Here is a 15,259-nt window from a genome sequence, read left to right on the forward strand (position 1 = left end):
AGGTTCAGCCAGTGTGAAGCTCAATCTTCATTCACACAAAGCCCACAGTCTGATTGGCTGGAGGACCAGAGTCCATCCGGTCCTCCAATTCCTCCCATTGGTCAATGCCTCACAGGCAGGAAATGAGGTTGCGGAACCCGCGCCCACGTGGCCAATGGGAAGAACTCAAAAAGATGCAGAGTCTCAGCCAATGAGGGAGATCCGGAATCAGCCTCAATCATTAGCTCCGATTGCTTGGAAGACCAGTCGTTCCCACTCGGTCCTCCTCTCACGCCCCTTCTTCTTATTGGTCGGGAGCTGCCGTCAATCACTCCCCGGGTATTGTGATGTGGAGCATGCGCAGTGCGGCTCATGTCCAGGGACAGACCCTGGTTTGCCTCATCTTCCGGCGGAAGGAGGCGGATAAGTGGAGGCAGCGTTAGGGGCAGTGGGTGGGAGGGGAGGCTTCACAAACACCCAGTGGAGGTCTCAAAGCTAAAACAAGAAATTACCGCTCCCCACTGCAGTCTCACGGCTCGGAGTTCCCAGGTTCAATCCCGGCTCTGGGTCACTGTCCGTGTGGAGTTTGCATGTTCTCCCCGTGTTTGCGTGGGTTTTGCCTCCACAACACAGATATGTGCAGGGTAGCTGCATTGGCCACACTAAATTACCCCTTAATTGGAAAAAATGAATTGGGTACGCTAAATTTATTTAAAAAAAAAAAAAGAAAATAAAAGAAATTACCGCTCCCGAATTTGCACCGAGCGGGAAGGTTTTCCTGCAGAGCCTTTCCCCAGTTAACCACCAGCATCCTCATAGGGGACAGTGTGCAGCAGGGCGCATGCGCGGTGAGCTCTGTCCACTCAGCAGGACTGACAGTGATGGATTCTGGAAACTCCTTTTGCAGGGGGTTACACGGGGAGGATTTAAACACAGCAAAGTGAAATCAAACAAGACATTAAGACCTGAGAGAGTCACTTGATTAATCTAAACCTGGATATTATGGATCCTTTTTTTAAAAAACTTGTTTTTATTCAACATTTTACAGAATTTTTACAAAACCACTACTAAAAGAAGGCAACAAAAAACAAAAAGCAGCATTAACAATTTAACAAAACAAGGTGGGATAACTACCATTTACAAGAAAAATCTATCCACAACCCATACATCCCCCCCCCCCCCCCTCTGTCCCTACTGCACTGCAGGAACCCCCTCTTTACTCTCGGGGTCTTTCCTGCCCACACAAAGCTCGTAATGCTCCTGTCTATTTTTTTTAAAAGGCCTTTGTGATCAGAATGGGGAGGCACTGAAACATGAAAAGAAACCTTGGGAGGACCAACATTTTAACTGCCTGCACTCTGCCCGCCAGCGATAGCGGCACCATATCCCACCTCTTAAAGTCCTCCTCCATCTGCTCCACCAGTCGCGTCAGGTTAAGTCTATGCAGGGTTCCCCAGTTCCTGGCCACCTGGACCCCCAGGTATCGGAAGTTCCTTTCCACTCTCCTCAGCGGCAGAGCATCTATCCCCCTTCCCTGTTCCCCGGGGTGCATTACAAAAAGCTTGCTCTTCCCCATATTTAGTTTGTATCCCGAGAACTCTCCAAACTCCCTAAGTATCTGCATTACTTCTGGCATCCCCTCTACCGGGTCCGCAACGTATAGCAGTAGGTTATCTGCGTAGAGCGACACTCGGTGCTCCTCTCCCCCTTTAAGCACCCACCTCCACTTCTTAGAATCCCTCAGCGCTATGGCCAGTGGTTCAATTGCCAACGCGAACAGTAACGGGGACAGGGGGCACCCTTGTCTTGTACCCCTATGTAGCCGAAAATACCCCGATCTTTGCCGGTTTGTGACTACGCTTGCCACCGGGGCCCCATATAAGAGTCTGACCCATCTAATAAACCCCTCACCGAACCCAAACCTCTTCAGCACCTCCCACAGATAGTCCCACTCCACCCTATCGAATGCCTTCTCTGCATCCATCGCCGCCACTATCTCTGCCTCCCCCTCCGGTGGGGGCGTCATCATCACCCCCAGCAACCTTTGTACATTAACATTCAGTTGTCTCCCCTTTACAAACCCTGTCTGGTCGTCATGCACCACCCCTGGGATGCAATCCTCTATCCTTGTCGCCATCACTTTTGCCAGCAGTTTGGCATCTACATTTAGGAGTGAGATAGGCCTGTATGACCCGCATTGCAGCGGGTCTTTATCTCGTTTCAGGATTAGCGATATCGTCACCTCCGACATTGTCGGGGGTAGCATCCCCCTTTCCTTAGCCTCATTAAAGGTTCTCGCCAAGAGCGGGGCCAACAGATTTATATACTTCCTGTAGAATTCCACCGGAAACCCATCTGGTCCCGGGGCCTTCCCTGCCTGCATGTTCCCCAGTCCTTTAATCACCTCATCCACCTCGATTGGCGCCCCCAGACCTGCCACCTCCTGCCCCTTCACCTTCGGGAACCTTAGCTGGTCCAGAAAGTGTAACATTCCTTCTTTTCCCCCCGGGGGTTGGGACTTATATATCCTCTCATAAAAGGTCTTGAACACCTCGTTCACGTTCCCTGCTCTCTGCTCCATATTTCCTGTTTCGTCCCTAACTCCCCCGATGTCTCTCGCTGCCATCCTCTTCCGAGGTTGGTGGGCCAACTGCTGGCTCGCCTTTTCCCCATACTCATATTGCATCCCTTGTGCCTTCCTCCACTGTGCCTCTGCCTTTCCCGTGGTCAGCAGGTCAACCTCCGTCTGTAGTCTTCGTCTTTCTCTGTATAGCCCTTCGTCTGGGGCCTCCGCATATTTTTTATCGACCCTCAAGATTTCCCCCACTAATCTCTCTCTTTCCTTGCCCTCTTGTTTCCCCTTGTGGGCTCTGATGGAGATCAGCTCTCCTCAAACCACCGCCTTCAGCGCTTCCCATACTACCCCCACCTGATGCTCCCCATCGTCGTTGACCTCCAGGTATCGCTCAATACACCCCCTCACCCTTCCGCAGACCCCCTCATCCACCTGTAGTCCCATATCTAGTCGCCAGAGTGGGCGCTGCTCCCTTTCCTCTCCTAGTTCCAAATCCACCCAATGCGGGGCGTGGTCTGAAACGGCTATGGCTGAGTACTCCGTTCCTGCCACTTTCGGGATCAGTGCCCTTCCCAAAACGAAAAAGTCTATCCGGGAGTATACCTTATGGACGTGGGAGAAGGAAGAGAACTCTTTAGCCATTGGCCTGGCGAATCTCGACGGATCCACTCCCCCCATTTGTTCCATGAATCCCTTAAGCACCTTGGCCGCTGCCGGCCTTCTCCAGGTCCTGGATCTGGACCGGTCTAGCCCTGGATCCAGCACTGTGTTAAAATCCCCCCCATTACCAAGCTTCCCATCTCCAGGTCCGGGATACGTCCCAGCATTCGCTTCATGAAACCCGCGTCATCCCAGTTCGGGACATATACATTCACCAGCACAACCGCCTCTCCCTGCAGTCTGCCACTCACCATCACATATCTGCCCCCACTGTCCACCACTATATTCTTAGCCTCGAATGATGCACGTTTCCCCACCAATATTGCCACCCCTCTGTTTTTCGCGTCCAACCCTGAGTGGAATACCTGTCCCACCCATCCTTTTCTTAGTCTAACCTGACCCGCCACCTTCAGGTGCGTCTCCTGGAGCATTACTACGTCCGCCTTCAGTCTCTTTAAGTGCGCAAACACCCGTGCCCTCTTAATCGGCCCGTTTAAGCCTCTCACATTCCACGTGATCAGCCGGATTGGGGGGCAATTCACCCCTCCCCCCTCGTCGACTAGCCATCCCCTTTTTTAGGCCATCTCCTCATCCAGGTCCCGCGCACCCGTCTGTCCCCCAGGCAGCACCTTCCCGCCCCGATCACCTCATCTCTTACCAGCTCCCCCTTGCACTCAGCAGCAGCAACCCAGTTAATCCCCCCCTCCCCCTGCTAGATTCCCCTCTAGCTTGATTACTCCCCTCATATTGCTTCCGGGAGTCAGCTAACTCTGGCTGACCTCGGCTTCCCCCGTTCACTCTTTGACCTCCCTGCGTGTGGAGCTCCCTTCCTTCCTGCGCCCGTTTTCCCGCTATAATTTCCAAATTTCCATAGCGCGGGAAAATACCCGCACTTTCCTCTCGGCCCCGCCCCCAATGGCGCAGTTCCCTCATTCCCCTTCCCTGTCCCTTTTCCCCCCCGGCGCCCACATTTCTTCGTGTCCCCCCCCCATCGGGGGGAGAGAAATTCCCCGCCCAACATTGCTGTACAATAGCCCTCCCCTTTCCCCACTTTACATTCCTGTACCACCACCTCGCAGCTTCTCTCCAAACATCAAACTCTCAAATCTAGTCCAGTTTCTCTTCTTGGATGAATGTCCATGCCTCATCCGCCGTCTCGAAGTAGTGGTGCTTGCCCTGATGCGTGACCCACAATCGCGCCGGCTGCAGCATCCCAAATTTTATTTTCTTCCTATGGAGCACCGCCTTAGAACATAGAGCATAGAACATAGAACGATACAGCGCAGAGCAGGCCCTTCGGCCCACGATGTTGCACCGAAACAAAAGCCATCTAACCTACACTATGCCATTATCATCCATATGTTTATCCAATAAACTTTTAAATGCCCTCAATGTTGGCGAGTTCACTACTGTTGCAGGTAGGGCATTCCACGGCCTCACTACTCTTTGCGTAAAGAACCTACCTCTGACCTCTGTCCTATATCTATTACCCCTCAGTTTAAAGCTATGTCCCCTCGTGCCAGCCATTTCCATCCGCGGGAGAAGGCTCTCACTGTCCACCCTATCTAACCCCCTGATCATTTTGTATGCCTCTATTAAGTCTCCTCTTAACCTTCTTCTCTCCAACGAAAACAACCTCAAGTCCATCAGCCTTTCCTCATAAGATTTTCCCTCCATACCAGGCCACATCCTGGTAAATCTTCTCTGCACCCGCTCCAAAGCCTCCACGTCCTTCCTATAATGCGGTGACCAGAACTGTATGCAATACTCCAAATGCGGCCGTACCAGAGTTCTGTACAGCTGCAACATGACCTCCTGACTCCGGAACTCAATCCCTCTACCAATAAAGGCCAACACTCCATAGGCCTTCTTCACAACCCTATCAACCTGGGTGGCAACTTTCAGGGATCTATGTACATGGACACCTAGATCCCTCTGCTCATCCACACTTCCAAGAACTTTACCATTAGCCAAATATTCCGCATCCTGTTATTCCTTCCAAAGTGAATCACCTCACACTTCTCTACATAAAACTCCATTTGCCACCTCTCAGCCCAGCTCTGCAGCTTATCTATATCCCTCTGTAACCTGCTACATCCTTCCACACTATCGACAACACCACCGACTTTAGTATCGTCTGCAAATTTACTCACCCACCCTTCTGCGCCTTCCTCTACGTCATTGATAAAAATGACAAACAGCAACGGCCCCAGAACAGATCCTTGTGGTACTCCACTTGTAACTGAACTCCATTCTGAACATTTCCCATCAACCACCACCCTCTGTCTTCTTTCAGCTAGCCAATTTCTGATCCACATCTCTAAATCACCCTCAATCCCCAGCCTCCGTATTTTCTGCAATAGCCTACCGTGGGGAACCTCATCAAACGCTTTGCTGAAATCCATATACACCACATCAACTGCTCTACCCTCGTCTACCTGTTCAGTCACCTTCTCAAAGAACTCGATAAGGTTTGTGAGGCATGACCTACCCTTCACAAAGCCATGCTGACTATCCCTGATCATATTATTCCTATCTAGGTGATTATAAATCTTGTCTCTTATAATCCCCTCCAAGACTTTACCCACTACAGACGTGAGGCTCAACGGTCTATAGTTGCCGGGGTTGTCTCTGCTCCCCTTTTTGAACAAAGGGACCACATTTGCTATCCTCCAGTCCTCTGGCACTATTCCTGTAGCCAATGATGACATAAAAATCAAAGCCAAAGGTCCAGCAATCTCTTCCCTGGCCTCCCAGAGAATCCTAGGATAAATCCCATCAGGACCCAGGGACTTATCTATTTTCAGCCTGTCCAGAATTGCCAACACCTCTTCCCTACGTACCTCAATGCCATCTATTCTATTAGCCTGGGTCTCAGCATTCTCCACAACATTATCTTTTTCCTGAGTGAATACTGACAAAAAATATTCATTTAGTATCTCGCCTATCTCTTCAGACTCCACACACAACTTCCCATCCCTGTCCTTGACTGGTCCTACTCTTTCCCTAGTCATTCGCTTATTCCTGACATACCTATAGAAAGCTTTTGGGTTTTCCTTGATCCTACCTACCAAATACTTCTCATGTCCCCTCCTTGCTCGTCTTAGCTCTCTCTTTAGATCCTTCCTCGCTACCTTGTAACTATCCATCGCCCCAACTGAAACTTCACACCTCATCTTCACATAGGCCTCCTTCTTCCTCTTAACAAGAGATTCCACCTCTTTGGTAAACCACGTTTCCCTCACTCTACGCCTTCCTCCCTGCCTGACCGGTACATACTTATCAAGAACACGCAGTAGCTGATCCTTGAACAAGCTCCACTTATCCAGTGTGCCCAACACTTGCAGCCTACTTCTCCACCTTGTCCCCCCCAAGTCACGTCTAATGGCATCATAATTGCCCTTCCCTCAGCTATAACTCTTGCCCTGCGGTGTATACTTATCCCTTTCCATCATTAACGTAAACGTCACCGAATTGTGGTCACTGTCCCCAAAGTGCACTCCTACCTCCAAATCCAACACCTGGCCTGGTTCATTACCCAAAACCAAATCCAACGTGGCCTCGTCTCTTGTTGGCCTGTCAACAAACTGTGTCAGGAAACCCTCCTGCACACACTGTACAAAAAACGACCCATCTAATGTACTCGAACTATATCTTTTCCAGTCAATATTTGGAAAGTTAAAGTCTCCCATAATAACTACCCTGTTACTTTCGCTCTTATCCAGGATCATCCTCGCCATCCTTTCCTCTACATCCCTAGAACTATTTGGAGGCCTATAGAAGACTCCCAACAGGGTGACCTCTCCTTTCATGTTTCTAACCTCAGCCCATACTACCTCGGAAGATGAGTCCCCATCTAGCATCCTCTCCGCCACCGTAATACTGCTCTTGACTAGCAGCGTCACACCTCCCCCTCTTTTGCCTCCTTCTCTGAGCTTACTAAAACCCCTAAACCCCGGAACCTGCAACATCCATTCCTGTCCCTGCTCTATCCATGTCTCCGAAATGGCCACAACATCGAAGTCCCAGGTACCAACCCATGCTGCCAGTTCCCCTACCTTATTTTGTATACTCCTGGCATTGAAGTAGACACACTTCAAACCACCTACCTGAACACTGGCTCCCTCCTGCGACGTCAAATCTGTGCTCCTGACCTCTATACTCTCATTCTCCCTTACCCTAAAACTACAATCCAGGTTCCCATGCCCCTGCTGCATTAGTTTAAACCCCCCCAAAGAGCACTAACAAATCTCCCCCCCCCCAGGATATTTGTGCCCCTCAGGTTCAGATGTAGACCATCTTGTCTGTAGAGGACCCACCTTCCCCAGAAAGAGCCCCAGTTATCCAGAAATCTGAATCTCTCCCGCCTGCACCATCCCTGTAGCCTCGTGTTTAATTGCTCTCTCTACCTATTCCTCATCTCACTATCACGTGGCACGGGCAACAACCCAGAGATAACAACTCTGTTTGTTCTAGTTCTGAGCTTCCATCCTAGCTCCCTGAACGCCTGCCTGACATCCTTGTCCCCTTTCCTACCTATGTTGTTCGTGCCAATGTGGACCACGACTTGGGGCTGCTCCCCCTCCCCCCTAAGGACCCGTAAAACATGATGCGAGACATCACGTACCCTTGCACCTGGGAGGCAACATACCAAACGTGAGTCTCTCACGCTCCCACAAAATCTCCTATCTGTGCCCCTGACTATCGAGTCCCCAATTACTAATGCTCTGCTCCTCTCCCCCCTTCCCTTCTGAGCAACAGGGACAGACTCCATGCCAGAGGCCCGTACCCCATGGCTTCCCCCTGATAAGTCCCCCCCCACAAGTATCCAAAGCAGTATACTTGTTTCTCAGGGGAACGACCGCAGGGGATCCCTGCACTGACTGCTTTTTCCCAGTCCCTCTTACAGTTACCCATCTATCTCCAATCTTTGGTGTAACTAATTCCCTGAAGGTGCTATCTATGACCCCCTCTGCCTCCCGAATGATCCGAAGTTCTTCCAACTCCAGCTCCAGTTCCCTAACTCGGTCTTGGAGGAGCTGGAGATGGCAGCACTTCCTGCAGGTAAAATCAGCAGGGACACCAACGGCATCCCTCACCTCAAACATCCTGCAGGAGGAACATTGCACTCCCTTCCCTACCATCCCTCTAACTTTCTACCAAGATCTGGCTAACAACTAAATTGCCTTGGCCCGGTTAAAGCTCGCCCTCCTTCTCGCCACCTCAGCACTCCAGTCCTGATACACACGTATCACCGCATTCTCCCATTTGCTACTCCGTGCCTTCTTGGCCCAGCTCAGGACCATCTCTGTCCGTGTAGCGATGGAACTTCACCACTATTGCTCTTGGTGTTTCACCTGCCTTTGGTCTTCTCACGAGGACCTGGTACACTCCCTCCACTTCCAGGGGGCCCGTTGAGGCCTCAGCTCCCATTAGCGTGTGGAGCATCGTGCTCACATAAGCCCCAACATCAGCTACCTCTGCTCCTTCGGGGAGACCTAGAATCAGTAGGCTTTTCCTCCTCGAGCTATTCTCCAGGGCTTCCAGCCTTTCTATGCACCTCTTGTGTGGTGCCTCGTGTGTCTCCGTTTTTACCACCAGGCCCTGTATCTCATCTTCATTCTCGGCTGCCTTTGTATTCACTCCACGAAGCTCCATCACCTGGACCTTTTGTGTTTCCTTCAGTCCCTCGATTGCCAGTAGCATCAGCGCCAGCACCTCTTTCTTGAGCTCCTCCACACATCGTCGGACAAACTCCTGCTGGTCCGGGCCCCATACCATCTGGGCTCCATCCACCGCCATCTTGCTTCTCCCTTCTCTTCTTTGCCGCTGCTCCACAGGATCCTCCGCAATCTGGCCACTACCGCTGCTCCTTTCCATACACACCCAGGGGGACTCCTTCCTTCGTCACCCCACACTGAGTTAGGTCGAAAAAAAAATCCGTTGGGGCTCCCGATAAGAGCCCAAAAGTCCGTTAGAACGGGAGCTGCCGAAACGTGCGGCTTAGCAGTGCATCACCGCAACCGGAAGTCCAACCACAACATTTCTTGAAGGACATTAGTGAACCAGATGAGTTTTTACAACAATCAAGAATGTTATCATTAGACTTTTAATTCAAGACTTTTATTCAGTTTCATCATCTGTCATCGGCAGATTCAATCCCAGATCCCCAGAGCATTAACCTGGGTCTCTGGATTACTCGCCCAGTAACAATACTATTACTCCAATGCCTAGCCCACATATTCTTGACAGAATATGATATCTCATGTTCTGTTCTGTGATCTTGTCTTGTAGTGATTCTACAGAACTGCTGGTGAATTAACCACAACGATGATTTATTAATGTACACATGGTACGGTAACGATCAGAATGCTATACAGACCAAGTTACAATAGACTCTCTTGGAACTACCCTTATGTGCGACTGGCCTCATGTACGCTTTACAACTTTCTGCTGGTAGCCGGATGTCACCTGATGCCTGACGCCAACTACTGGTGGGAGGTCACACTGCTGAGTACATGTAATATATACAGGCTTATCACCACATCTCGTAACTTCGCAAAATTATCGAATCATTTTTTTTTTCAAACAAATTCTGATAGCTCTGCAGTTTCTGGAAACATTTTGGTTGATCATGATATTTTTAAAAATAAAGATCTAGTCTTTGCAAAATAATAACCTGACACGACTTCTGGTTGCGGCTATGCAGAGCTAAGTCGCACGTTCGGCAGCGCCCCCTTGGAATGGACTTATGGGCTCTTTTCAGGGCCACCAACGGAATTTTTTTTCCCAACATTTCCCGGTGTGGGAAGAAGATTGCAATATTCCCCCGACAGTGTATGGCTTGGACCAGGAGCAGGGCGACTAAAAAAAGTGGTGGTGAACCCAAAGAAGTGCGAGGGAAGAAGAGCAACATGGCGGCAGGTGGGGACCAGGCAGCGTGGATGCAGTGGGTGCAGGAGCAGCAGAAGGGTATCCAGCGCTGCTTCAGAGAGATTAAAGCGGACCTGCTGGAGCCGATGAAGGCTTCTATCAACAAGCTGCTGGAAACCCAGACGGCCCACGGGGTGGCGATCCGCGAGGTCCGACAAAAGATCTCCGACAACGAGGACCAGATCTTAGGCCTTGCGGTAAAGGTGGAGGCGCTCCACAAGAAATGGGAGGAGCGGTTCGAGGAGATGGAGAATCGGTCGAGTCGGAAGAATTTGCGGATCCTGGGCCTCCCGGAGGGGCTGGAGGGGTCGGACGTGGGGGCCTATGTGGTCACCATGTTAAACTCGCTGATGGGAGCGGGGTCCTTCCAGGGGCCCTGGAGCTGGAAGGGGCCCATAGAGTGCTGGCGAGGAGGCCCAAGGCTAACGAGCCTCTGCGGGCGGTGCTGGTGCGGTTCCATCAGTTCGCTGATCGGGAGTGCGTGCTCAGGTGGACCAAGAAAGAGAGGGGCAGCAGGTGGGAGAATGCGGAGGTTTGAATATATCAGGACTGGAGTGCGGAGGTAGTGAAGAAGAGGGCTGGGTACAACCGGGCGAAGACGGTGCTGCACGGGAAGTGGGTGAAGTTTGGCATGTTGCAGCCGGCGCGTCTGTGGGTCACCTACAAGGACCGGAACCATTAATTTGAGTCCCTGGAGGAGGCGTGGGCCTTTTTTCAGGCTGGGAAGCTGGACACAAACTGAGGGTCGGGATGGTGGTCGGGATTGCTGTTGGTGTGTTATATTTTGAGGGGAGGTTCTTTGCTCTCGTTTCTTTTTGGTTTGGTGTGGGTGGTTAGGGTGGGTTGGGCACTGTTTTGTTTGGGTCTGTCGGGTGGGCTCTTGGAGGGAGGTGAGTAAATGGAGTAGGGGTGGATGGCCGGTAGGGGGGATGGGGCCCCGCGGGGGAGGGGGAGGCCCGAGTCGGGGGTGAGGGGACTGGGCCTGTAAAAGGAGCTGCGGCAGAGGCGGAGGGACCGGGCAGATGGAAAGCGCGGGCTTTTTCCCACGCTGGAGGGGGCCGGGCCGGGCCACAAGGGTTGTTTCCTGCGCTTGGGATGGAAGGAGGAGGCGGAGAGCCTGCTGATGGGTAATGGAGGAGGAGGGTATGTCCCACAATGGGAGGAGTCGAAGGAGTGGCGGGAGTGGCCGGCATGGGGAACGGGCTGGGCGTGGGGTGCGGGCGTGTGACTGGCCAAGGAGGGGTTATGGCTAGTCGGCGGGGGAGGGGGCGGGTAGTCCCCTGATCCGGCTGATAGCCTGGAATGTAAGGGGTCTGAACGGGCTGGTCAAGTGAGCCCAGGTGTTCGCGCACCTGAAGGGGCTGAAGGCGGATGTGGTCATGCTCCAGGAAACACACCTGAAGGTGGCAGACCAGGTAAGATTGAGGAAGGGGTGGGTAGGTCAGGGTTTTCATTCGGGGCTGAATGCCAATAATCGGCGAGTGGCGATCTTGGTGGGAAAGAGGGTGTCGAGCATTGTGACAGACAATGGCGGCAGGTATGTAATGGTAAGTGGTGAGCTGCAAGGGGAGAGGGTGGTGCTGATCAACGTGTACGCCCCGAACTGGGACGATGCGGGTTTTATGCGGCGCATGTTGGGTCGGATCCCGGACTTGGAAGTGGGGGGGGCCTGATAATGGGGGGGGGGACTTTAACACGGTGTTGGATCCAGCACTGGATCGCTCCAGGTCTAGGACAGGTAGGAAGGCGGAGGCGGCCAAAGTGCTGAGAGGGTTTATGGACCAGATGGGAGGAGTGGACCTTTGGAGATTTGCAAGGCTGGAGGCTAGGGAATTTTCATTCTTCTCGCATGTTTATAAGGCTGATTCCCGGATCGACTTTTTTATTATGAGTAGGGCGCTGAGAGTAGAGGATACCGAGTACTCTGCGATAGCCATTTCGGATCATGCCCCGCATTGGGTAGACCTAGAGCTGGGGGAGGAGAGGGACCAGCACCCGTTGTGCTTGGAGGTGGGGCGGTTGGCGGACAAGGAGGTGAGTGAGCGGGTCCGAGGAAGCATAGAGAGATAATTGGAGGCCAACGATAATGGGGAGGTCCGAATGGGGATGGTCTGGGAGGCGCTGAAGGTGGTGGTTAGGGGAGAACTGATCTCCATTAGGGCCCACAAGGAGAGGAGAGAGCAGAGGGAGAGGGAGAGACTGGTGGGGGAGATGGTGAGGGTAGACAGGAGGTATACGGAGGTGCCTGAGGAGGGACTGTTGAGGGAGAGGCAGAGCCTCCAGGCCGAATTTGACCTGTTGACCACCAGGAAGGTGGAGGCGCAGTGGAGGAAGGCCCAGGGGGCGATTTATGAGTATGGGGAAAAGGCAAGTCGGATGCTGGCACATCAGCTTCGGACGCGGGACGCAGCTAGGGAGATTGGGGGAGTTAAGGATAGGGGAGGGAGTGTGGTGCGGAGTGGGGTTGGCATCAATGGGGTCTTCAGGGACTTTTATGAGGAACTGTATCGGTCTGAGCCCCCACTGGAGGAGGGAGGAATGGGCTGCTTTCCGGACCAATTGAGGTTTCCGAAGGTGGAGGAGGGACTCGTGGTGGGATTAGGGGCCCTGGTTGGGCTGGAGGAGCTGGCCAAAGGGATAGGGAGCATGCAGGCGGGGAAGGGACCGGGGCCAGACGGTTTCCCAGTCGAATTCTACAAAAAATATGTGGACCTGTTGCGGGGGGGGGGGCTTTGCCCCCAACAATGTCCGGGCACTGATCTCCTTGATCCTGAAGCGGGACAAGGATCCCTTGCAGTGTGGGTCTTATAGGCCGATTTTGTTGTTAAACGTAGATGCCAAGGTGCTGGCGAAGGTCTTAGCCACGAGGATTGAGGATTGTGTGCCGCAGATCATCCATGAAGACCAGACGGGGTTCGTGAAGGGATGGCAGTTGAACGCGAATGTGTGGAGGCTCCTGAACGTTCTTCTGATGCCGACGAGGGATGGTGAGGCGGAGATAGTCGTGGCGATGGACGCTGAGAAGGCCTTCGATAGGGTAGAGTGGGGGTACTTGTGGGAGGTACTGAAGAGGTTCGGGTTTGGGGAGGGGTTTGTCAGGTGGCTTAGGCTGTTGTACGAGGTCCCAATGGCGAGTTTGGCCACGAACAAGAGGAGGTCCGAGTACTTTCGGTTGCATCAAGGTACGAGGCAGGGGTCCCCCCTGCTCTTCGCACTGGCGATTGAACCCCTGGCTATGGCACTGAGGGAGTCGAGGAACTAGAGGGGGTTGGTGCGGGGTGGGGAGGAGCATAGGGTGTCGCTCTATGCGGACGACTTGCTGCTATATGTGGCGGACCCGGTGGGGGGAATGCCGGAGGTAATGAGGATCCTCAGGGAGTGAGGGGATTTCTCACGGTACAAGCTCAACATGGGGAAGAGTGAGTTGTTTGTGGTTCACCCAGGGGACCAGGAGAGTGGGATTGGCGAGCTCCCACTAAAAAGGACGGAGAGGAGCTTCAGGTATTTGGGGGTCTTGGTGGCCAGGAGCTGGGGGGCCCTGCATAGACTTAATTTCACGAGGCTAGTGGAGCAAATGGAGGTGTTTATGAGGTGGGATGCACTGCCGATGTCCCTGGCGGGTAGGGTGCAGTCAGTTAAGATGACGGTGCTCCCAAGGTTTTCGTTCCTGTTCCAGTGCCTCCCCATTCTGGATTGGATTGGATTTGTTTATTGTCACGATTACCGAGGTACAGTGAAAAGTATTTTTCTGCGAGCAGCTCAACAGATCATTAAGTACATGAGGAGAAAAGGGAATAAAAGAAAATACATAATAGGGCAACACAACATATACAATGTAACTACATAAGCACTGGCATCGGATGAAGCATACAGGGTGCAGTGTTAATGAAATCAGTCCATAAGAGGGTCATTTAGGCGTCTGGTGACAGTGGGGAAGAAGCTGTTTTTGAGTCTGTTCGTGCGTGTTCTCAGACTTCTGTCTCTCCTGCCCGATGGAAGAAGTTGGAAGAGTGAGTAAGCCGAGTGGGAGGGATCTTTGATTATGCTGCCCACTTTCCCCAGGCAGCGGGAGGTGTAGATGGAGTCAATGGATGGGAGGCAGGTTTGTGTGATGGACTGGGCGGTGTTCACGACTCTCTGAAGTTTCTTGCAGTCCTGGGCCGAGCAGTTGCCATACCAGGCTGTGATGCAGCCTGATAGGATGCTTTCTATGGTGCATCTGTAAAAGTTGGTAAGAGTCTATGTGGACATGCCGAATTTCCTTAGTTTCCTGAGGAAGTATAGGCGCTGTTGCGCTTTCTTGGTGGTAGCGTCGACGTGGGTGGACCAGGACAGATTTTTGGAGATGTGCACCCCGAGGAATTTGAAACTGCTAACCATCTCCACCTCGGCCCCGTTGATGCTGACAGGGGTGTGTACAGTACTTTGCTTCCTGAAGTCAATTACCAGCTCTTTAGTTTTGCTGGCATTGAGGGAGAGATTGTTGTCGCTACACCACTCCACTAGGTTCTCTATCTCCCTCCTGTATTCGGACTCATCGTTATTCGAGATCCAGCCCACTATGGTCGTATCGTCAGCAAACTTGTAGATGGAGTTGGAACCAAGTTTTGCCACGCAGTCGTGTGTGTACAGGGAGTAGAGTAGGGGGCTAAGTACGCAGCCTTGTGGGGTGCCGGTGTTGAGGACTATTGTGGAGGAGGCGTTGTTGTTCATTCTTACTAATTGTGGTCTGTTGGTCAGAAAATCGAGGATCCAGTTGCAGAGTGGGGAGCCAAGTCCTAGGTTTTGGAGCTTTGATATGAGCTTGGCTGGGATTATGGTGTTGAAGGTGGAGCTGTAGTCAATAAATAGGAGTCTAATGTAGGAGTCCTTGTTTTCGAGATGCTCTAGGGATGAGTGTAGGGCCAGGGAAATGGTATCTGATGTGGACCGGTTGCAGCAGTATGCGAATTGCAATGGATCAAGGCGTTCTGGGAGTATGGAGGTGATGCACTTCATGATCAACCTCTCGAAGCACTTCATTACGACTGAAGTCAGGGCCACTGGTCGGTAGTCATTGAGGCACGTTGCCTGGTTCTTCTTTGGTACCGGTATGATGCTGGTCTTCTTGAA

At 52.3% G+C, this 15,259-nt stretch overlaps 1 protein-coding gene across 1 annotated transcript in view; it reads right to left on the reverse strand.

Annotated features, from left to right (window-relative positions):
* The window catches only part of LOC140418959 (uncharacterized), a 123,697-nt gene that overhangs the window by 28,552 nt on the left and 79,886 nt on the right, over nt 1–15,259 (reverse strand). The gene's annotated exons all lie outside the window — the stretch shown is intronic.

The sequence above is a fragment of the Scyliorhinus torazame genome, chromosome 5 (assembly GCF_047496885.1).
Source record: "Scyliorhinus torazame isolate Kashiwa2021f chromosome 5, sScyTor2.1, whole genome shotgun sequence".
Classification (NCBI taxonomy): domain Eukaryota; kingdom Metazoa; phylum Chordata; class Chondrichthyes; order Carcharhiniformes; family Scyliorhinidae; genus Scyliorhinus; species Scyliorhinus torazame.